At 37.0% G+C, this 24815-nt stretch overlaps 1 protein-coding gene across 1 annotated transcript in view; it reads left to right on the plus strand.

The window, feature by feature from the left end:
• The first annotated feature begins 15352 nt into the window (after positions 1-15352).
• Positions 15353-24815, plus strand: part of FHDC1 (FH2 domain containing 1) — a 75639-nt gene continuing 66176 nt past the window's right edge. The window contains exon 1 of the mRNA XM_053703749.1: positions 15353-15487. The gene's annotated coding sequence lies outside the window, so the exon portion shown is untranslated. The remainder of the gene's footprint in view (positions 15488-24815) is intronic.

Raw genomic sequence — 24815 nt, forward strand, 5'->3', positions numbered from 1 at the left:
CAAACTCATAGGTCTAGTGATTGTCAGTAGGACATCATCTGCAAATAACATAACTTTATATTCGTCTGCTCCTATCTGCACTCCCGTGATTTCTTTCATGTTTCTAATACTTGCAGCTAATGGCTCGATACATATAGCAAAAATCAATGGCGACAACGGACAGCCTTGTCTTGTCCCATTTCTAATATTTATGTGCCTAGATAAATACCCCGCTGCTCCCACCACTGCCGTGGGGTTCGAATAAATACTCTCTAACGCCTGTATGAATGCCCCTTTAAACCCCATAGTCGCCAAAACCCGAAACATGAACTTCCAGTCCACCCTGTCGAACGCTTTTTCTGCGTCTAACGACAAGAGTAGAGCTGGAGTTTCTTTTGTTTTCAAAAAATCTAACAAAGTTAATGTTCTTCTGATATTGTCTGGGGCTTCCCTATCTTGAACAAATCCCACTTGATCTTGGTGGATCAATGAGGGCAAGATCTTTTTCAATCTATTAGCTATTACTTTGGTAAAGATTTTGATGTCGTGATTAATTAGGGATATAGGCCTATAATTTTGACACAACTTTGCATTTTTCCCATCTTTAGGAATTACAATTATTTTTGCTTGAAGCATTTCCCTAGGGACCTCCCTACCTTCCATAATTCCATTACATAAGTTAGTTAGATGAGGGGACAGCTCCTTCCTAAATACTTTATAGTATTCACCTATAAATCCATCAGGGCCTGCCGCTTTACCCGCTTTTAGGTCTTTGATCACCCCTAACACCTCCCCCACCGAGATTTTAGAATTAAGGAGTTCCATATCTTCTTCCGCTATAGTCCTGAGGTTGGCTCTATATAAAAACTTAATTATCTGGGAGTCAATATTTCCTTCCTTAACTTTATTCCCATCATATAGCTGTTCATAATATTGCGCAAAACTATCTGATATTTCCTGTGGGTTCGATGTCATCACCCCTCTATTGGTGACCAACTTGGGTATTGAGAAGAACTTATTTCTCTCCCTCAGTTTATGTGCTAAGTATCTGTCCGGTTTATTTGCGAAGACAAAATAATGAGCTTTTAATCGCAGGGCAGCCCTAACTGAGGAGTCGTTTAATAGCAAGGCTAATTCCTTTCTTTTTAACTCCAAATTCTTATAAACCCTCACAGATAGCGTGCGTTGGTGTTCTTTCTCCAATTGCTCAATCTCCCTTCCTAATGCGGTAGCTAAAGCCGTCGTTTGTTTATTTTTCCCTGCCTTCTCTTTTATCAGCATCCCCCGTATCACAGCTTTATGAGCTGCCCAAGTCACTACCGGATTGTCTACTGTACCCTCATTCAACAACCAGTATTCAGTCAGTGCTTTTTGAGTCCTGTTAAAGATCCCCGGATCTTTCAGTAAGATTGGGTTATAAGTCCATGATCTGTGTCTGGAAAAGTGAATAAGCCCAGTAAGTTCCACTAGTATAATTGAATGATCTGACCAAACACATGTTTGTGTCTGTGAATGGGCCAAATTCGGCACCAGGATCTGACTAACATATATATAGTCAAGTGTCGTGTAGGTCTTATGGGCTGGGGAATAATAAGTAAAGCTGTGCTCCAAATTGCCTAGGGCCTCCCAGGAGTCCACCAATCCCTGCTCTTCTAGCGAGTGCCGAATCGACTTGACTACACTGTTGTGTCTATGTTGTTTATGTGAGATTTTCAATTTTTCTGAGCCCCCATAAGAGGACATATTAACGTTAAAATCCCCTGCTACTATTAATCTAGTTTGTGACCATTGCGTGAGCATTATAGATAGCTTAGAAAAAAATATATTCTGAGATTCATTCGGTGCATACAGATTACATAACGTTACCTTCGATCCCTGGATTGAACCCTGAACTATTACATATCGCCCCTCTTTATCTCTGATTACCTTATCTAGTTCAAAATCTAGTGATCTGTGCAGTAAGATTGATACCCCCCTCTTTTTGGTTTCCGCTGTAGCGTGATAGTGTACTGGGAAGTGATGCGACCAGAATTTGGGAATGTTTTGCTTTACAAAGTGCGTTTCTTGTAAAAAGATTATTTTAGCCTTCAATTTCAAATACTGTGTTATGGCAGTTCGTCTTTTAACGTCTGTATTGAGTCCTCTCACATTATGTGAGAGAAGTACAAAATTATTCGCCATGGTTACCCTGTCGTCCCCCTCCTCTCTTACCCTCCTCCTCTATCCTTAAAAAGATATCTAAAGTATGGTCATCACCTTGTGTTTCTTCAAATGTCTCTATTTTAACTCTACCTCTTGTCTTTCTCACCCTGTTAGTCTCACCTTTGTTTTTAACCGGCACCCCCTGGTAACAAAAAATTCTACACCCCCGAACCCAAAACAAATAAACAATCATTGTCACTGTTAAAACAACAAATTCCATAACAATTACCTAAACAGGCAGTGTAAATGTTCTTTAAACTATTTTCAATATAATAATTTTATATTAAATTAAATTGCTAGCAATAATTTTGGCAATAGGATCCACAGATATATTGTGATAACATATACAATTCGTTATAAGCATGTTTAACTATTTCAGAAGAGTCACCTTGAAAATTAACTAAGTGATTAATAACAACTGTTGATTTTGTGATATGAGCCTACAATAAGATTACTAATATGTGTTGTATAGCATTTTTCATTAGCAGGCATGTCCAATCTTTCAGCGGGAGACCGTCTATATTGCTGCATATTTTCTTCAAAAAGTTCCAACCAAAATCAGCAAAAGAGCAACATTGCCATCATTTATACCTTATAAACAAATCAAGTGATTAATGGCAACTACTGATTTTTGACCTGAGCACACTATAAAGTTATTAGTGCATCTTTTATAGCATTTTTCATTAACTTACAAGTCCTATCTGTCAACGGGAGTCCATATAAATTGCTGTATTTTTATAGCAAAAAGTTCAAACAAAAACCAGCAGAAGAACAACATTACCTTCATTTAAAACTTGCAAACACAAACATTACATTTTGAACAACCTAAACTTATACTCATCTGTCCGATGTTTTGAGCTGTCCTTGGTTTTCAAGTTTATGTCTTCCTGGGTTTGGAAGAATCAAAATTGTCCCAAAGGGTCGTGACCCATCCGGCCTCTTCTGGCCTTACAATCATCCTCCCTACCTCCTTTTCTTTCTCATATTAACTACTAATACTTCATGTCTTCCTCTTTTTCTCCGGTACTTTAGCCCATTTTCTCTGGAAAAGCGGTCTGTCTTCGCTCCTTGTTGAAGAGTGCTGTGCAGGCAGGTCCGGCATATCAAGTTTCATTCTTCTACAAATGTCGGGGATGCCGGCTATGTAATGGAGATCAATTTATTTTCCCATGTGATGTGTAAGGCAAAAGGGAAGCCCCATCTATATGGTATTTGGGCCTTTCTAAGCTGCGAGGTGAGGGGCCTGAGGGCACCCCTTCTCTGCAAAGTCCTGAGACATAAGTCCTGAAAGAACTGCACTACATTTCCCTGGTGTTTAAATGTAGGATTCCTCCTAGCTGCAGCCAGGATCTCCTCTTTTTCCTGGTATTTTAACATCTTGACGATAATGTCGCGTGGCGGGTCTTCTCCTTTAGGCTTAGGTCTAAGAGCTCTGTGAGCTCTTTCCATTTGGAAATTATTTTCTTCTTCATTGCTCGTTATGCCACGGAACAAACTAAGTAAATATGAGTTTAAATCTTTAGGAGTCACTGATTCTGGAACCCCTTTCAGCCGAATATTACATTGGCGACTTCTATTCTCTAAGTCCTCTAGTTTGTCGTATATATCTTCAATGTCTTGTCTTTGGGCATTTGACTGCTTTACCATGTCATTCAAACCAGTCGCTAGAGCGTCTCCACTTTCCTCAAGTGAATTTACTCTGGAGCCAAGTTCACCCATTTCATGTTTAAGCTCATTCAGACTACTTGTTACTGTATTTTGCAACGTTTCCATTTTCTCAAGGAGCTTCTCAAAATTAGTAGAGATGTCCTGTTTCAACACCAGATTGTCTAAATCTGCTCTTGTTAGGGGGGCCTGCCCTGTTGATTCCTTCAAATCATCCATTGTAGAACTTTGCTCCCCATCTGAGCTGTGTGAGAGTTGATCTGGGGATCTCTCCCCTCTATTGGTTTTAAGGAAGATAGGTGCTGTGGTGTGCTTGCTTAATGGCGTTGCTTTTAAATTTCTTCTTGCTGCCATGATGCAGCTTCTCAACTGCTACTATGGTCTCCCTTTTCAGCACTCTTTATTTAATAAAATTGTCTCTTGCAGCCCTCTCTATATCACTTCAGCCTTACCCTTTGAAAGGTAATGATTTATGAAATGCTGTCACTCCCAAAGTGTGCTTTTCTTATGATTTATTTCTTTACAGGGATAAGGTAAAAAAAAATGGCCGTACCCTTCCTTCACATATAGTTTGAGTAATTAGGGTTCACTGTTTCTCATTCCTTCATGTGCTACCAGCGTTAAATTCTTGCCCCTTCTATTAGTTTGGTAGCTTGAAATTTCCCCTTGATGGTACTCTTTTAATTCAGCAGCTCTTATTTATTATAGTCATGGGCTGTTTGTGTATACCGCTGCTGCTAATGGGGAGGTACAGTTCCAAGTGTTTATACTGCTGTTGTTTTCACATTTATCTATGCGCGGACATTTGGCGCTGACTTTATAGCTCTGGCGGTTACTTAAACACTTACCGCCTAATCCTCCTTCCCTCCCGCAGCCTATATTGCTTACTGTGCCTTATATGAGGTGTCCTCCATTAACATGGTTTTATGGTCTCTTATCGAGTGAAGCGTGCATCGCCAAGCCACGTGGTCTTCCGGCTTTCCTCGCCGCTCTGTATATTATGCGGCTCCTCTGAGACAGAGCGTTACCGTTTACAGCTGCATCATTATGTTCAGGATCTGTGATCCATGGAATCCGATCTTCACTTTAGTGCTCTAACTGTTTGCCAATTGCTTTCCTGACACTTTGCTAGCCGTCTTAAACTTTACACTGCCTGGAGCTCCACAATTATGCGGCCATTCATTAGCTCCACCAGGCTCCGCCCCGACAGAATGCAATTTAAAGGGACATTGTTCTTTACATAAATGTTTTGTAGATGATCCATTTATATAGCCCATCTGGGAGTGTTTTTGTAAAAATGTAATAGATTTGCTTCTTTTTTTAAATATTGTGCTGATTTTCAGACTCCTAACCAAGCCCCAAAGTTTTAGATGTATACTGATGTCTACAGACTCCTGGTTGTGTAATATGTCTTTTCATATGCAGGGGAGGGGGGAGTATCTGCTCTTCTTGCTTTCCCAAGAAAGCGTTATGTCACTATCAGTCTGCGAGTCAGCTTGTCAGAAGAGTGAAGCGCAGTGAGCTAGTGCAGGGTAAAGTGTGATAATGTTTGACAAGCAGTCATCAGGATGAGGGCAATTATGTACTTACTGATGGCACAAGGTAACTAGCAGTTTGATAAACCTGCAAACCTGCTGTGATTGCTCAGTTCTGTTCATTGCAGGTCACAGTAGATATCTTGTACTTTCTCTTACAATGGACCATATTTAACAAAATAAGGTGGACAGGGGCGTACATCTTCACCCCTGTCCGTCCAGCTTTGCGTCTAGCGGGCAGCAATACGCTGCCCACATATATCATTGCACAATATGGCTAGTGTGCAATGCTGCCCCCCTGCTCGTGCACAGCCAATCGTTTGCGAGCAGGGGCTGTCAATCTCTCCAGTCGAAAAAGTCTGGGGGATTGATATATGCAACATAACAGGTGGTAGTGCATGTTTAAGGAGTGAGCAAAATATATGAGTGCTGAGGGAGAGATTAAAAATATGTGTAAGAATAGGAGAAAGAGTAGGTGAGACTGAGGTTGCAATTTAACAGGTGGTGAAGTGGGTTAAGAAGCAGCAGTCTGATGACCGCTGCTTCTTAAATCTTGACTACAGGTTGACTTATGCAAACCTGCAGCCGACAGCGCTCCAAACCCTTTGATAAATCTAGGCCAATGTGTGACACCCACAACAAACTGTGAAGACAGACTGTTGGCAAAACTCAGGGCTGTGAGAAGAGGGTCTAGGGAGCGCCTCGGAATGGGCAGAGGATAATGCTAAGATATTACTACAATGAATAAAGGTGATGGGTAATGAAGAGTTACAAATTTATTAGCGTATACACAATAATAAAAAATGATAAAAATATGACCATATTCATGGATCCATGTTACACAAAAATTAAAAACACATATAATTCATAAGTAAGAAGTACATATGGTATAGGTAGATAGATCTGTGAGTGTAGTGTTCTATTCCCCGGTTAGGAGGGATAGTATAACATCAAATAACAATCTTAAAATGCTGCTAAAATGACTTGTATTAGTTAATGTTTTGGCGTTTCCACACACAAAGTTTATAGTCCCAGTGTACCATAAATAGCCAACGCGTTTCGGCCCTTCCTTGGGCCTTTCTCAAGACTGGCTATAAAAATAAAAAAGCCCACCCAAAATAAAAAAAACCTAGCCTACAATAAACTACAAATAGCCCTTAAAAGGTCATTGCCCTAAGTTAAACAGCTCTTTTACCTGTAAAAAAAAATACAAAGACCCCCCAACAGTAAAACCCACCACCCAACTAACCCCCCAAATAAAAAAACCTAACTCTAACAAAAACCTAAGCTACCCATTGCCCTGAAAAGGGCATTTAGATGTGTTGCATTGCCCTGAAAAGGGCATTTAGCTCTTTTACGAAAATCCCAAACCCTAAACTAAAAAAAAAAAAACACCCAAAAAAAGTTTAAAAACTCCTAACTCTAACCCCCGAAGATCCACTCACAGTTGCTGATGTCCCGCTTGAAGGATCTTCATTCCAGCGGTTCCTTCTTCATCCAGGCAGCATCTTCTATCTTAAACCGCCAGCCCCCCACATCGCAATAACCTAAATTAAACTATATTAACCCCTAACCCCCCCTAACTTTAACATAATTAAAATAGTGCTAAGTTAAACTTACAATTATTAACTACATAATACCTATTTAAAACTAAGTACAAACTTACCTGTGAAATAAAACCAGAGGCCTAGATTTAGAGTTTGGCGTTAGCCGTCAAAACCAGCGTTAGAGGCTCCTAACGCTGGTTTTTACCGCCCGCTGGTATTTAGAGTCAGTCAGGAAAGGGTCTAATGCTCACTTTGCAGCCGCGACTTTTCCATACCGCAGATCCCCTTACGTCATTTGCGTATCCTATCTTTTCAATGGGATCTTTCTAACACTGGTATTTAGAGTTGTGGCTGAAGTGAGCGTTAGAAATCTAATGACAAAACTCCTGCCGCAGAAAAAAAACAGGAGTTAAGAGCTTTCTGGGCTAACGCCGGTTCATAAAGCTCTTCACTACTGTGCTCTAAAGTACACTAACACCCATAAACTACCTATGTACCCCTAAACCAAGGTCCCCCCACATCGCCGCCACTCTATTAAAAAAATTTAACCCCTAATCTGCCGACCGCACACCGCCGCCACCTACGTTATCCCTATGTACCCCTAATCTGCTGCCCCTAATACCGCCGACACCTACATAATATTTATTAACCCCTAATCTGCCGCCCCCAACGTCGCCTCCACCTACCTACACTTATTAACCCCTAATCTGCCGACCGGACCTCACTGCTACTCTAATAAATTTTTTAACCCCTAAAGCTAATTCTAACCCTAACCCTAACACCCCCTAAGTTAAATATAAATTTTATCTATAAAATAACAAAATAAATTAACTCTTATTAAATAAATTATTCCTATTTAAAGCTAAATGCTTACCTGTAAAATAAACCCTAATATAGCTACAATATAAATTATAATTATATTGTAGCTATTTTAGGATTAATATTTATTTTACAGGCAACTTTGTAATTATTTTAACCAGGTACAATAGCTATTAAATAGTTAAGAACTATTTAATAGTTACCTAGTTAAAATAATTACAAAATTACCTGTAAAATAAATCCTAACCTAAGTTACAATTAAACCTAACACTACACTATCAATAAATAAATTAAATAAAATACCTACAATTATCTACAATTAAGCCTAACACTACACTATCAATAAATTAATTAAATACAATACCTATAAATAAATACAATGAAATAAACTAACTAAAGTACAAAAAATAAAAAAGAACTAAGTTACAAAAAATAAAAAAATATTTACAAACATTAGAAAAATATTACAACAATTTTAAACTAATTACACCTACTCTAAGCCCCCTAATAAAATAACAAAGACCCCCAAAATAAAAAAATGCCCTACCCTATTCTAAAATTAAAATAGAAAAGCTATTTTGCCCCAAAGAATTCAGCTCTTTTGCCTGTAAAAAAAAACATACAATACCCCACCAACATTACAAGCCACCACCCACATACCCCTAATCTAACCCAAACCCCCCTTAAATAAACCTAACACTAAGCCCCTGAAGATCTTCCTACCTTATCTTCACCACTCCGGGTTCACCGATCGATCCAAAAGAGCCTCCGATGTCTTGATCCAAGCCCAAGCGGGGGGCTGAAGATGTCCATGATACGACTGAAGTCTTCATCCAAGCGGGAGGTGAAGAGGTCCATGATCGGGCTGAAGTCTTCATCCAAGCGGGAGCTGAAGAGGTCCATGATCGGGCTGAAGTCTTCTATCAAGCGGCATCTTCAATCTTCTTTCTTCCGGATCCATGGTCATCCCGCCGACGCGGAACATCCATCTTCACCGACGACTTCCCGACGAATGACGGTTCCTTTAAGGGACGTCATCCAAGATGGCGTCCCTCGAATTCCGATTGGCTGATAGGATTCTATCAGCCAATCGGAATTAAGGTAGGAAAATTCTGATTGGCTGATGGAATCAGCCAATCAGATTCAAGTTCAATCCGATCAGCCAATCAGATTGAGCATGCATTCTATTGGCTGATCGGAACAGCCAATCGGATTGAACTTGAATCTGATTGGCTGATTCCATCAGCCAATCAGAATTTTCCTACCTTAATTCCGATTGGCTGATAGAATCCTATCAGCCAATCGGAATTCGAGGGACGCCATCTTGGATGACGTCCCTTAAAGGAACCGTCATTCGTCGGGAAGTCGTCGGTGAAGATGGATGTTCCGCGTCGGCGGGATGACCATGGATCCGGAAGAAAGAAGATTGAAGATGCCGCTTGATAGAAGACTTCAGCCCGATCATGGACCTCTTCAGCTCCCGCTTGGATGAAGACTTCAGTCGGATCATGGACATCTTCAGCCCCCCGCTTGGGCTTGGATCAAGACATCAGAGGCTCTTCTGGATCGATCGGTGAACCCGGCGTGGTGAAGACAAGGTAGGGAGATCTTCAGGGGCTTAGTGTTAGGTTTATTTAAGGGGGGTTTGGGTTAGATTAGGGGTATGTGGGTGGTGGGTTGTAATGGGGGGGTATTGTATGTTTTTTTACAGGCAAAAGAGCTGAATTCTTTGGGGCATGCCCCGCAAAGGGCCCTTTTCAGGGCTGGTAAGGTAAAAGAGCTTTTCTATTTTAATTTTAGAATAGGGTAGGGCATTTTTTTTATTTTGGGGGTCTTTGTTATTTTATTAGGGGGCTTAGAGTAGGTGTAATTAGTTTAAAATTGTTGTAATATTTTTCTAATGTTTGTAAATATTTTTTTATTTTTTGTAACTTAGTTCTTTTTTATTTTTTGTACTTTAGTTAGTTTATTTCATTGTATTTATTTGTAGGTATTGTATTTAATTAATTTATTGATAGTGTAGTGTTAGGTTTAATTGTAGATAATTGTAGGTATTTTATTTTATTTAATTAATTTATTGATAGTGTAGTGTTAGGTTTAATTGTAACTTAGGTTTGGATTTATTTTACAGGTAATTTTGTAATTATTTTAACTAGGTAACTATTAAATAGTTATTAACTATTTAATAGCTATTGTACCTGGTTAAAATAATTACAAAGTTGCCTGTAAAATAAATATTAATCCTAAAATAGCTACAATATAATTATAATTTATATTGTAGCTATAGTAGGGTTTATTTTACAGGTAAGTATTTAGCTTTAAATAGGAATAATTTATTTAATAAGAGTTAATTTATTTTGTTAGATTTAAATTATATTTAAGTTAGGGTGGTGTTAGTGTTAGGGTTAGACTTAGCTTTAGGGGTTAATACATTTATTATAGTAGCGGTGAGGTCCGGTCGGCAGATTAGGGGTTAATAATTGTAGGTAGGTGGAGGCGACGTTGGGGGCAGCAGATTAGGGGTTAATAAATATAATATAGGGGTCGGCGGTGTTAGGGGCAGCAGATTAGGGGTACATAGGTATAATGTAGGTTGCGGCAGTGTACGGAGCGGCAGATAAGGGGTTAAAAAAATATACAGGTGTCAGCGATAGCGGGGGCAGCAGATTAGGGGTTAATAAGTGTAAGGTTAGGGGTGTTTAGACTCAGGGTACATGTTAGAGTGTTAGGTGCAGACTTAGGAAGTGTTTCCCCATAGGAAACAATGGGGCTGCGTTAGGAGCTTAACGCTGCTTTTTTGCAGGTGTTAGGTTTTTTTTCAGCTCAAACTGCCCCATTGTTTTTTATGGGGATATCGTGCACGAGCACGTTTTTGAAGCTGGCCGCGTCCGTAAGCACCGCTGGTATCGAGAGTTGCAGTGGCGGTAAATTATGCTCTACGCTCCCTTTTTGGAGCCTAACGCAGCCATTCTGTGAACGCTAAATACCAGCAGTATTTAAAAGGTGCGGCCAAAAAAAAGCCAGCGTTAGCTACGCGGGTCGTTACCGACAAAACTCTAAATCTAGCCGTAAGCTAGCTACAATATAACTAATATTGTAGCTAGCTTAGGTTTTATTTTTATTTCACAGGTAAGTTTGTATTTATTTTAACTAGGTATTAACTATTTATTTACTAACTACCTAGTAGTAAGTAAGTTTGTATTTATTTTAACTAGGTAGTTATTATATAGTTAATAACTATTTACTAACTAGTCTACCTAGTTAAAATAAATACAAACTTACCTGTGAAATAAAACCTAAGTTATCTACAATATAACTAATAGTTATATTGTAGCTAGCTTAGCTTTTATTTTTATTTCACAGGTAAGCTTGTATTTATTTTAACTAGGTAGACTAGTTAGTAAATAGTTATTAACTATATACTAACTACCTAGTTAAAATAAATTCAAACTTACCCATGAAATAAAACCTAAGCTGCCTTACAGTAAAACCTAACATTACAAAACATAACAAACAAAATTATCTAAAACAATAAAAATTATTCCTTTTCTAATACCCTTTTAAAAAAAAAAAACTTTTGTGGGCCCTTAAATAGGCCTTTTGTAGGGCATTGCCCTAAGTTAAACAGCTCTTTTACCTGAAAAAAAATATATACAAAGACCCACTAAAATTACAAACCCCCCCCCCCCCAACGAACAAAATTAAAAAAAACTATCTAAAAACCTAAGTTACCAATTGCCCTGAAAATTTGTATGGGCTTTGCCCATAAAAGGGCATTTAGCTCTTTTACGAAAAGCCCAAACCCTAAACTAAAAAAAAAAACACCCAAAAGTTAAACAAAATCCTAACACTAACCACCGAAGATCCACTCACAGTTGCTGAAGTCCCGCTTGAAGGATTTTCATCCCGACGGCTCCATCTTCTTCTTTGCGGCTCCATCTTCATTTAGACGGTAGGCGGCTCCATCTTCATCCAGGCGGAAGGCGACTCCATCTTCATCCCGGCGGTAAGGTAAGTTTGTATTTATTTTAACTAGGTAGACTAGTTAGTAAATAGTTATTAACTATTTACTAACTACCTAGTTAAAATAAATACAAACTTACTTACTACTAGGTAGTTAGTAAATAGTTAATATCTAGTTAAAATAAATACAAACTTACCTGTGAAATAAAAATAAAACCTAAGCTAGCTACAATATAACTATTAGTTATATTGCAGCTAGCTTAGGTTTTATTTCACAGGTAAGTTTGTATTTAGTTTTAAATAGGTATTATTTAGTTAATAATTGTAAGTTTAACTTAGCACTATTTTAATTATGTTAAAGTTTGGTGGGGTTAGGGGTTAATATAGTTTAATTTAGGTTATTGCGATGTGGGGGGCTGGCGGTTTAGGGGTTAATAGGTTTATTTAGTAGTAGTGATGTGGGAGGCCAGAGGTTTAGGGGTTAATAACTTTATTTAGTGGCAGCAATGTCGGGGAGCGGCGGAATAGGGGTTAAAAGATTAATTATAGTTTGGGCGATGTTGGGGTGCAGGGGAATAGGGGTTAATAACTTTAGTATAGTGGCTGCGATATTTGGAGCAACAGATTAGGGGTTAATAGCTTTATTTAAGTGGCGGCGATATCTGGAGCGGCAGATTAGGGGTGTTTAGACTCGGGTTTATGTTAGGGTGTTAGGTTTAAACGTTATTTTTTCCCCATAGAAATCAATGGGGCTGCGTTACGGAGCTTTTCTATCCGTAATTGCAGGTGTTAGGCTTTTTCTGACCCGCTCTCCCCCTTGATGTCTATGGGGTAAGCGTGCACGAGCATGTCAAAACAATGCTTGGATTGTGTGCGGTATGGAGCTCAACACAACCATATCACACGCACAAGCCGGCTTGTAATGGAAGCGCTATAGAGGGTTAAATGATGCAACTTTTGTTTCTTTCATTAATTTCCCCATAGCGCACATAACTCGTAATCTAGGTGATAGTGTTTAGTGCTCTGTTAAATTTTTACAAATAGTTAAAGGGACACTAAAGTCATAATTAAACTTTTATGACTCAGATAGAGCATGTAGTTTTATGAGACTTTCCCATTTACTTCTATTATCAAATTTTGCACATTCTTTTTATATACACACTTTCTGAGGCACCAGCTCCTACTAAGCATGTGCACAAGTTTACAAGGGTTACATATACTAGTCTGTAAATGGCTGATGGCTGTCACATGGGGCCTGCAAATGTGGAAAAAAATTAGTTTTTCAGAAAACAAATCTACTGCTTATTTGAAATACAGAGTGTTATTGCATTGTCTTTTTATTATGCACTTGTCAATTATGAAATTCTTCTGTATTTAGTTGTCCTTTAATTTACTTTAATTTGAGATAGCTGTTGAAAGCTCCATCTATTACTGAATTAATGCAGTATTGGCTATAGGTAAGTTATATAACCAAAAGGCAGCAGTAGAGAATCAACTTGTCAGTTGGAAGTGGGAGAGAGTGAGCTCAGCCCATTTGAAAGAGTGTTCCTACAGCTGCTTTGAATACAATGTACTTTTTTCAGCTGCCTGCATGCGTACATTGCCCCTTTGCATTAAATAAAAATAACTAATTAATTAATTATGTGTTTAGTGTTTAATATACAATCATATGCTACGCAATGTTTTTAATCCAACTGGAGAGAAAATCACAATTATAAACAATAAATATTAAAACAGTGCACTATATATTTTACTATAAAATTAATGTCATGTACCCAGCACTACAGGATTTGCTGTCACTTTACAAATAACAATAATAATAATAATAATAATAAGCATTACCATACCCGTATTACTGATACTGACAATGTACAAACTCATATAAATCTGAAAAGTGACAATCTGCAAATTTACTTACAGTAGTATATTGATATTTTAAATTAATGTAAGTGTTTAGTATTTCTGTGGAGACTAATTTATACTGTCCAAAGCAATGGCTTCTTATTTCTATATATTTTTAGTAGTATTCCAACTTTTTTTTTTTTTTAAAGCTATCAGAAGTTTACAAACTGCTGGACTATGTCAGAGGTAAATAGTGGAAAGGATCTTTGCATGGGTATGGGCCCAAAATGTAAAAAAGTTCACAACTGTTAGAAAAAGAAACCTTAATATTTAGTGAGAACACTAGTATTAGCATATTTCAAACTTTTCCTAATTGCATAGGCAAATTCGTGTATTGGAAAATTCCCCTACTGCACCGAGATAAGCAAATGTATTAGTGACTAGTTAGGAACCTTCTGCTTGCTGCTGATTGACTGATCAGCACCTATCCTTTTCTGTGGGTGACACAGGCATTACAAGGGTGCAGTAATATGTGTTTAAAAGGACATTGATCCACATAAAAATCGCATATACATAGTTATTATTTTTGTGTTTTGTTATGGAAAAACAGATATTCCTCTACAACTGTTTTTAGTATTCTATATCAATACAGCTGTGGGAGTTGTCCTTATAAGCCAATGAGAATACAACACTGACCTGCATTTCTTGCTAGTGTTTCTTAATGATTAATGCATATTTTTTTAACATATTATGTTATGCACTACTGGTAACTGATAGTTATATGCAAGCAGGGCAATAAAAAATGTTCTAATAGAGCAGAGCAGTTTCTTTTAGCGGTTTTATGTCCCTTTAAAGGGACATTCCAGTCAAAATGTAAATGCACATAGATGAATTACATCTTTGAATAGAAACATGTTTGCGATATACATGTATTGGCAAAAATGCTTCTAGTGAAAGATATCACTGTTTTAGTGTTGGCATTTTTCTCTGCACGTGCATGAGAAGCATAGCTAGATATTGTCAGTACACCAGCATTTAAAATACTGTAGCTGTTCAGAGCGCCAGTAGAGCTTGTATATCATGTCAGTAATTAACAAATTAAGTCATTACCAGATTGTAAGGCTCTCTGAGCAAGTGCTGTGTTTAAAATTATGGTGCACAGTGCATACTTAAATACACTTTTTAAAAACAGCTATAGCTTTTATTAGAAGCATTATTGCTAATACATGTATGCTACAAACATGCTTCCATTCAAAACTTTAATGCATTCATGTGGATTCCAATTTTGCCTGGAATGCCCCTTAAGTGCTAAATGGGTTAATTTATGGGAATGGAATTCAAGCAGTCATTGTTCACCGCTGCCTGTACAGAAAATAAGAAACACCAGCGGCTAAATAGGTGAAAATTGATCAGGGAAATCGGTATCAGACTCAAGAGAAAATTAAGAGTTTCATGTTTGATGACATAATGGGGTGACCGCTACTGCAAGTGAAACGATTATTTGTATGGCAGTGGTACTTTCAGTGATGTAATTAAATGTATTTCTTAGATGTTGTGTGAAATAAAACAGACTGTGATATTGTAATTGGAAAACAATGGCTGTTTAAATCCACCCTTGATAATGAGAAAGTTACAGTGCAGAAAATAGGAGGACTCCGACCGTCAGCAAAATAGGTTAGGTCATTGTGTGTCTGATAGCTACTACCTGAGCCCCGCCTCAGCTTTACGCATGCGCGGGAGAACATCAGCCAGCGCTGGGCATTGCTTGGGAATCAGACAGGCACAGCACACCTCCTTGGAGACAGCGCAGGCTTGGGATCGCATATCGCCGGATTATTTATACTAACTGCCGCTATGGATACTGGATTTTTATTATCACCCAGAGGAAGAATTCCCAGTTGACATGGATGTAATCCTGGGGCACATCATTTGCAGGTAATACAGTTGAGAACCCATTGCCAGGGTGGGCGTCAGAAGGGGCAATTTATTAGGAGTATTAAATGTTAAACTGTTGGAATTTACCAATTGGACTAGATGTGTGTGTTTTGTTTTTTTTAAGAAAACAATGTTTCCTTTGTTCTAATATGAAAATGCTCAATTCAACCAATGCTGAAGCTGTATAGTGAATAAAGTGTATTAGTAGTGCGCTGGAATGATTCCTATGAGATGTCAGGTTAGGAATGATGTGGTTGTATAGAGCTGGCCTGCAGCCTGCACAGGTGATATTTAGCAGCAGATATTCAGGTCAGTTGATGAAAGTGCAAATGCGGCTCAAATAGGTAAAAGTTCTAACATAACCAATAAGTTGCTAAATATTTTTTGTGTGTCTTGTGTTGAACACTATAAACAGCGTGGCCATGTATAAATCACTAGCTATTTTGTTGTAAGGTTTCACTATGATTTGTAATATATTTGGCTTATATATTGACACATAAGACGTATAGCTTTTATGATGCATTAGTTAGTTCAGTGGCTCATAACCCCTTTGTCCACTAATGATCTGTATCAGGGCTATTTTTTTCTCAGTATAACTCACATTAGCTGGTGTAATGCTTTATTGATTAGCTATTTCTTCTCGTGGTTAGCTTTTCCTATACTGGATCTGAGATTTTGCATTGTATGTAATTCTCTCAAGTGCCAAACAGAAAACAGACTATCAAAAGAAATCAAAGTTTCATGCTTCATTATAACCAAATGTGCAAAACATTAGTGCCAAGAAGGCAGGAATGCACTGTTACCTTCTCTAATAGCAGAGAGGGTATAAAATACATGGGCATGAACTTGCAGAACACTTCACTAACATGCAAAGGAATTTAAGATGTACCCCTTGTAACCACAAGACACATTGGTCATTGATTGTGTCTGCGGTGTCAGTGCTCCTATGGTTTATTCTTTCTTGTACTCACAAACTCTGGTTTGTGATTGATCCCTCAGATGCTGTCACTTTGGTGACCTGGAGTCATGGTTGCAGATCACTAGTCACCCCCCCCCCCCATATTGAATCCCAGCTGTGACTGTAAAACTCTTTCTGGATATATTTGAAAGAGGGGGAGGGACACAGTATGCTAATGCCAGCAGCCACCCAGAAAGTTTCAATGGGAAAGCTAGTTATGGGGTTGTATTGTAATATAAAGGGAGGAGGGAGAGCCTCCTGTATAGGGTGGGGGAGGAGAGGGAGGCTGAGATCATCCCAGCATGATCACAAGCATTACTAATTGTTTTTTTCCCATGGAAGCTACTGAGCAACCTGCTGTCTTGTAATGCTCAGAAGGTACTTTTCATTTTCTTCTTTATTTGTTTGAAGGATGATCTAAGGAAATCCTATAACCTTAGCAGTGCTTCATTTTGAATTCAAAACATGTTGTAAGTTAAAATTTATACCCCTACACTGAGTTCTGACTTGGGCACACCTGGTTACAAAAAAAAACAAAAAACTAAAGTTGCTGACAAGGATGACAGAGCATCCTCATATTTCTCTTTGCCATGGTTGGATTACTTTAGGTAAATTGTGTGCAAACTAGACCTTCCAAAGAGGAAGACGATATAGGCACAGCCCCTATGTCAGGTAAGCTTTAAAGTGAACTTGAAGCAAATTAGTTTTGAGATGACAGCCCACTGTAGCCTGGGTTTATAACACAACCGTGATTTCTAAAAGTAACCCATGTAACAGGTGCTTATTACCTGCATTTTGGTGGAAATGGTGTTTATCAATGTTAGTGCCCAGTTCCGCTTTAGGGGGATGGATTACAAAATGTTCTTCAGAGACAGTAGAGTAATAATGTTATACTGAATGTTTTGCATTATTATAGTGCACAGATTTCCACTGGGGGGGATAAAGGTTTTGTTCAATATGCATTTAGGATACTAACATTAAAGCCAAAACACATGTTAAGAGTATCCCCTTGATTGGAAATGTACTTTTCCATTGTTTTTAATATTGGATTGAGTTCAGAATAGTTTTTTTTTTTTTTATATTGTAATACTATTTTTATTTTAGAAGAAACATGGCAACTTTTTCAATTTGTATGTTTTTACCGTAGTCTATTATATTATATATGTTAAAGCATACAGTATATTGTTTTAAAGCACCTACACATTAAGATAGTTTAATATTCCCAATAAACATGTTTCAGATGCTCCTAATAATAAGCAAAAACAGATGAATTTTTCTTGGTTTTGATGTTTATTTGTCAGTCGCTGCAACGGCTCTGTAATAAGTATGATCATAGTGTGAATATTCTTGATTATTGGTAACATAAAATATCAAGCCTTGCTTGTAAGAACTTGTACAGTAGATACAGTTTCTTGTTGGAGACAGAATGGATATATCACATTCAGTGTAAAGAATAAACTCCTTTAATGTTCGAGTCCTATCTTGTTTAACCAGCACAAAGTTATCATTTCCAAGTTCCTTTTTAAATGCCAGGGTAATGATAAAATGTGCTACAATATGATGAAAAGCTAATCAAAAGCTTGGAAGCCCAAACATTCTATGATCTTTTTATTAGCGTCTGTCTCTTCACATGGATTTGCTGTTTTACAATTCTGTTTCTTTTACCTAATTAACGTGAGTGGGGTTTTTATTCGTTTTGTTTTAATTTTTTTTACATCTTCTATACCTATATAATCTCAAAAGCCTTTAATATTTATTTTTCTTGATGTTGTGTTTTTTTATTTTTATTATTAGTATATTTTGGCCTCCTCCCTCAGCCCCCCATCTTTTTTGTCTTGCACTAATTTCTTATCTGAAGGAAGGATGTCATTGACTTTGGGCTTTAGGTTAAGGGTTTTCATAGTTATTTACCTGCATGTCATTTTCAGGATGTAGTTATTGTATGGAGAAATGCTTCCGACTTTTATGATTAGGTAAGTGGATTGCCCCTTGTCCTCATCCTGATAGGCGACTAAAACCTGTTAGAATAATATTTTCCTTTGCACTCACAGCTATAGGTAATTAGAAGCAAAATGACCTTGTCTTATTCTTTGTGCATTTGTTAATGTTTAAGTCTCCTTAGTGTAGTCTTAGCTCCTTTTACAAGCGTGCAGAAAATTACAAATTATAATAAAAAAAGTACACTTCCAGTTGCAAATAATTTACATCAAGTGAATAGTGTGAAGTACGTTCCTAGGATATAGCATATGTAAATATTTCCCCCAATAGCTCATAGACTTATACTTCCTACGTTTTTGGATTAGTCTGTATATTTCTAAATGAAAACCCTTTTTTGACACCTAAAAAAAAATGTCTTCTGTATTCTTGCTCATCTCTACATTTGAAATTAGTTTGTCAACCCATTGAATTAGAGCAAATATTAAGTTTTGGTTTGTGCATATGTAATCTTAGAACCAGTGAACCAAACTCTTTGTGGTATTCCACATACATCTATATTTAATCAATAAGCACAGCTCTAAAATATATATATATATATATATATATATATATATATATATATATATATATATATATATATACAAATTAATTCCCCAGTTGCATAGAAGAGGAACAAGCTCTTCCCAATTTAAGCTGTAGAGACGTGTATTACAAATGGGGGAGGTAGAATTGGGATCACAGCCAAATGCTTCACAAGAACAACCATGTGTTGCACTACGTAATTCTTGATGTTTCAGTGAAAGTGCTACAAACAGACCCTATGCAATAGTGGAAAAGTGTGTTAGTGGTAACTGCCCTGATATTGCAGTATACCGCATTGTAGTAGCAATGTTTTTACCTGGCATTGTTCATACTCCGTTCTGGCAGCTAATTTTGATATTGATAATTTGATTTTTTTTTACCCCATGTCTTGAAGCATTTTATGGCTAATTATTAGGATACAACACCAGCTGAATATTGCATCCTGAAACCTGTTACATCTGTGTTTTATGGGGCCTGAAGAGTAACAGACTCTTACTTTTGCTTTAAAAACTCTGTATTGCTGTAGAAGAGGTTTGTCCAACGTCCATCGCTTCTCACCTGAACCCCACATTCTATCCTGATACTGCTCTGTTCTACCCCATTGTTTTTCTGCAACTGGCTTATCGCTGTCAGGGTGCTGGACTTATAGGTTAGTTCAGTCATCAATGGACACTAGCAAGACAGTTTTTAAAGGGAGATGAAAGTCAAAATGACACTGGTGGTTTACTTAGGAAACATTATTTTAATAGACTTTTCAGTTATCACAATCCGTTCTTTGTAGGGCGCCAACAGATTCGACAATTTACGTCTATTATCAAATTTTACTTCAGTCTGTTTCCTTTGTTACAAAGTATATCTAGATATGCAGGAGCAGCAATGCACTACCGGGAGCAAGCTGGTAGTTGGTTGCTGTGTGTCTCTTGTTGTTGGCTCACCAGATATGTGTTCAGTTTGCTCTCAGTAGTGAATTCCTGCTCTCTATCCTACTTTAACGCTATTTTTAATTAGTTTCAGGGGTTAAACCCATAGTTATATACAAGCAAAAATATTTTCTATTTGTACTTTTATATCCCTTTATAAGCATTTACGTTGTTCAGCAGCTGCTTAGCCAAAGCTGAACCCAAGCAGGGAAATACTAATTTATAAGGAATTATATTTTTTAAAACTGCAGTCACCCCCTCATTGGGGGGGGGGGGGGGGAGTAAAAATCTTTGCAGTTGGTAATCCCCTTTTTTTTTTTTTTTTTTTTTTTTTTTTTTTTATATATGCAATGATTCACTTTACAGTTTCTTCATTTCCAGCAGTCTTCATATTCGGTATATTTTACTGCGCATTAGTAATATGGTTGTGTGAATCCTACCAAGTACATGAATGGTCAGAATAGTAATTGAACATTTAAACCCATAAACTAATAAGTTGATCAGAAATTAATTCAGTGCCCGCTTTATTTCAAAATTTAAGTAAAAAATGCTCATTGAAATGTAAAATTTCTAAATACCGCATTCAAGGGATTATATAAAAAGTAGCACAATTTTTTTTTTCTTGTAATATACCATCAAAAAGAGACCCCGGTGCTCTTGATGTAAGCTGCATTATTTGTAACTGTTCCTAACATTTTATTATTATCAGTTATTTGTAGAGCGCCAACAGATTCTGCAGCGCTAAAGACATGGGTCTAATGTGCAAGGTAACAAAAAGGGATAGAGGGCCCTGCCAAGAGTTTGAACATAGTCTCACCTATAGCATCTAATTTTAATGAAATATGTACGTTACATTTGTTCTCAATATACAAAGTAGAGCAAAACATTATTGCTGCCCCCCCCCCACCACCTTCCTATGCAATTACGTTGCATAGTATAAAAAATTACCTTTGAAAATGTATTTTGATATAGTGTCATCTTGACAAGGATGTACTCTTCTTTAACATTACAGTATCCAATATTTATTGTCAATTATTTAAAAATGATCCACAAGGCAATGCACTATGGTTAGAAAATGATACAAAAGAAATACAGGAAGAATGTAATCATGGGTATTATACAAGCTAATGGTGGTCCTGTCTCAAAAATATTAGACAGTAATGATTATAATGTTTGCATGTTGCCTTTGTGGGCTGTTTTAGCACTTTTTGGTCACCAGTGGGTTAAATAGTGTTACGTTACTTTTGTGGCCATTCTCATGTTTTACAGAATACCAAAAAAAAGCTTACATTGTAGGGGACGGCACTTTGCCTTTGGCTATATTGCTGCACTGTAATAAAGTACTATTCATGGAACATTCTGTAAGAAATAGATCATGTTGCACACTCTGGCATTTTATTCCCAGAGAACCCCTTGCAATTTTAATTTACTAGTGTCATTTACCTCCTCCTTTATCACTGCCTACACCCGGCATTTGTGTTCTGCTACTATAAAACCCACTGTTATTGCTGGCAAAAATAGATCTCAATGTTTTGGAATGTTTAAAAAAAAAAAAAAAAAAATCTCATCTTTTATCTGTCATCTAATCTACTAACAGTAGCTAGACAGGGTATTTAATAAAATGTGGTTTGTTTGTGTGATGTTATAAATGTTTTTTCATTGTAACATTTAGTTTTAAGGGGTAGTAAATACATAAAGATTTTATAATGAAAATTTTAGGTATTTGTAGTAAAACAACTTTGTAATATACTTTTCAATATTCAATTTGCCCCTTTTTAAATGTAATTTAGCTCTGAAAATTTTGGGTTTTCTAATTGGCAGAAAATCACACTGCAGACAAACAAGATATTTTATACTAGGATAATGTCTATAGTTAGCCTTGATGTCTGCAGACTCAAACCCAGGTTGGCTATTCCAGATGAAGAAAGTGGTGGGTGGTGTTTGTCGACTGAAATACAAGTGTGGCAAACAAGATGTTAGTTTGTACTAAAACTATTTAGACTTGACATATTTTATAGCAAGGCAAAATAAATGTTATAAATCTTTGAAAAACCTATACCAAAAAAAAAGATGTAGTATGAAAAGAAATATTAAGTATTATAAATTCACTTACTTTTAATAAAAAAATGAAGTTTAAAAATTAAATTAATTTCTTATATTAAATTCTCCATTAACTAGCAGCATTGACCGCCTATAAAAGAGGCGGATTATTGCACAAAGTCTGCACCCTGCTTCATCCAATCATGATGGAGAAGGGGTATTGTAATTATAATATTCATTATGCTATCTGGTGCCCAAAATCGCATGCGCAATAACAACAATTGGTAAACGCATACACACTTATTATCAACCTTCCTGATGGACATTTTTGTTATTCCAAATTAGCACATGAGCAATTGAAGCACCACAATCAAAATTGCATTTATATTTCTTGTTCGTTAGCCTAGGGGTGTTTGTTGTACTTTACTAGTTTCCATAGCTTCTGCTGCTCCTCCGTCCGCTCCCTCGGCAGTGTCTGCAGTCTGGTGCGCTCCTCCTCCTGACTGTAATGTCACAACCGCGTTCCCTCTGTGTTCGTCGCTTGGTTGACGATGTGCCTCGATACAGAGCACAGAGGGGATCCGCATTGCGCAAGCGTGAGATGGCGGTGGACTACAACAGCACATGCGGGCCGCCATGATGGTTCTACCTGGGTAGACCATCATCATAGGGCCTGCATAATGAGGAAAAACTGTGGGTTTGGCAGCAATAAGAATTTTGAATCTAAAATACTGGTGAACGGTAAGAAACCTTTTAATAACTCATAATTACAAATAATATTGATTTTTTTAATAATGTTTTAAAATAGCTAAAATATTTTTTTTAGTTTACTATCCCTTTAAATGGGAAGAATAAAAAAGGAAATTCAGAGTTAATAGTTTTATAAGTTTTTTTTTTTTTTTTTTTTTTTTTTTTTTTTTTTCAACATTCATTTTAATTGGGAGCAGTCAGAGAAAAGTAAAAGTTAGAATGTTGATTCAAGTTGATGATGTGTGTGTTTTTTAAAATAAATATTTTCTATTAATGTTTATTTAACCCAGTGCTGCTCTATGTGAGAATATGGCCTGTGGCCCAGTAATACCGGTGTATGATCCAGTTGTTGTTTTGTGCATTCTGGGTGCACCATATGACACATTTGCAAGGGTAAATCAGATAGTGACAAAAGATAATTGCTCTTATGAGAGTCTTTTTCTTTCTTTTTTTTCCCTATATACTTTTGCCACAAATGTGTGATTTTATTTTAAACCACCAAAAAATTAAGATGAAAAATTATGAATGTAATAATTAATAAACTCTTAGTAATTAGTTATGTTTTGTATTCATTCAAAAAAAGAAAAGGGAGATATCTAAATGGTACAGTTCAGTGGGCGGGTCAGACATAATAGGTTAAATTGTAGTCAATTATCCTAACAACTGAAATCTAATCATTACAAAAATAAAGAGCATTCCAAGTACAGTGAGCACAAGCATTTTGTCTGCATTATATCTTGTCATGTAGTGATACGTTTTTTTTTTTTTTGTTTTTTTTTTGTTTGTTTTTTAAAGTGGATGTAAATTTTACACTTATTCCCAATAAATATCGCTTCTTATTAACTATCTTATTTATACCGCATTGTTATTATATTAAAATATGCCCAATATAACATTATATTTTATTTTTCAACTTAGCTCCGTTTTCAGTTGGAGCTCTTCCCATCCATTACTTCCTGTCTTTCCTTCGCATAACGTCTAGAGCGGTCCCACCCGCTCTATGACGTATTACCAAAGCGCGTTCACTATCTCCCGTTTTGTGCGCATGCGTTTCAAATCAACTTTCGATTTTGCGCATGCGTTTACTTTCTACAGCCGATATTGCGCATGCGTTGTTAAACATTGGTGTACTCGCGATCCTGACTGGAAATTTGATAGCGCATGCGTACCGAGTGCTAATCTTCTCATCTTTTTATGCGCATGCTAACAACGTGTGCGCGCAGCGCTCCGAAATACCACAGTTTGTTTACGCATGCTCATACAAAGGACGCATGCGCATAATGTTATAGTGACTTTTGAAAAGGGGGCTGGACGCCACGGGGTAAGACCGATCATTAGTTTATTGATGTGTCAATCAATGTAATAAACGCGGACCAAAATGGCGGGCGGAGGGAGAGAGCAAGACGATTCGGATAAACTAAGTATATACATCAATAAAATATAGACTTTTAAAAAAAACGATGACTTAAACTTATGCAAATTTTGACAGATACTGCAGTTCGGATTGTCTACTATCAGTGACTTTACATCCACTTTAAATAAAAATAAATGCTCAAAATCAGAGATGTGATATACTTTGAAAGGACAAAAGGGGAATCTATTTGTTATTTTGATATGACTGGATCGATGGCGGAAGCAGCTTGCATTTGCTTGTTATTGTAGACTGCAATATTTAGAGATCTTACCCTTTTTAAATCATTAGGTTTTTTTGTGCATTCACTCTCTGTTAGCATTTCCTACTGTGCGTAAAATTCCATTAGTACCAGGATAAGAGATCTCCCAGTGAGTGGCTGTACAGATTGGGGCAGAAAAGTCATATAACAAAGAATAATTATTGGCTTCTTTGGACTTTTTCTAGGCGGCGTTTAACTTTGAACATAAAATACCGCTCCTTAAAAGAAATGAACTAATAGTAGCGGCATAGATATTTGAGCGCAAGTTATTTGCATTAGGTTTATTATGTGAACAAACATAAAATAAACATTTTTTTTTATGAGTGCAAGTTATGGCCGTGCATAGACCCAGCAGCAACACCCCAGGCAAAAAGAATATTGGAACCTCATCCTCTTCCCCCTACTGCTGCTGCTGTGTGTTCATATCATGTAACAAAATACTGTTGAGAAGACTGCACCTATTCCCA

Source organism: Bombina bombina, chromosome 2 (assembly GCF_027579735.1).
Source record: "Bombina bombina isolate aBomBom1 chromosome 2, aBomBom1.pri, whole genome shotgun sequence".
Taxonomy (NCBI): domain Eukaryota; kingdom Metazoa; phylum Chordata; class Amphibia; order Anura; family Bombinatoridae; genus Bombina; species Bombina bombina.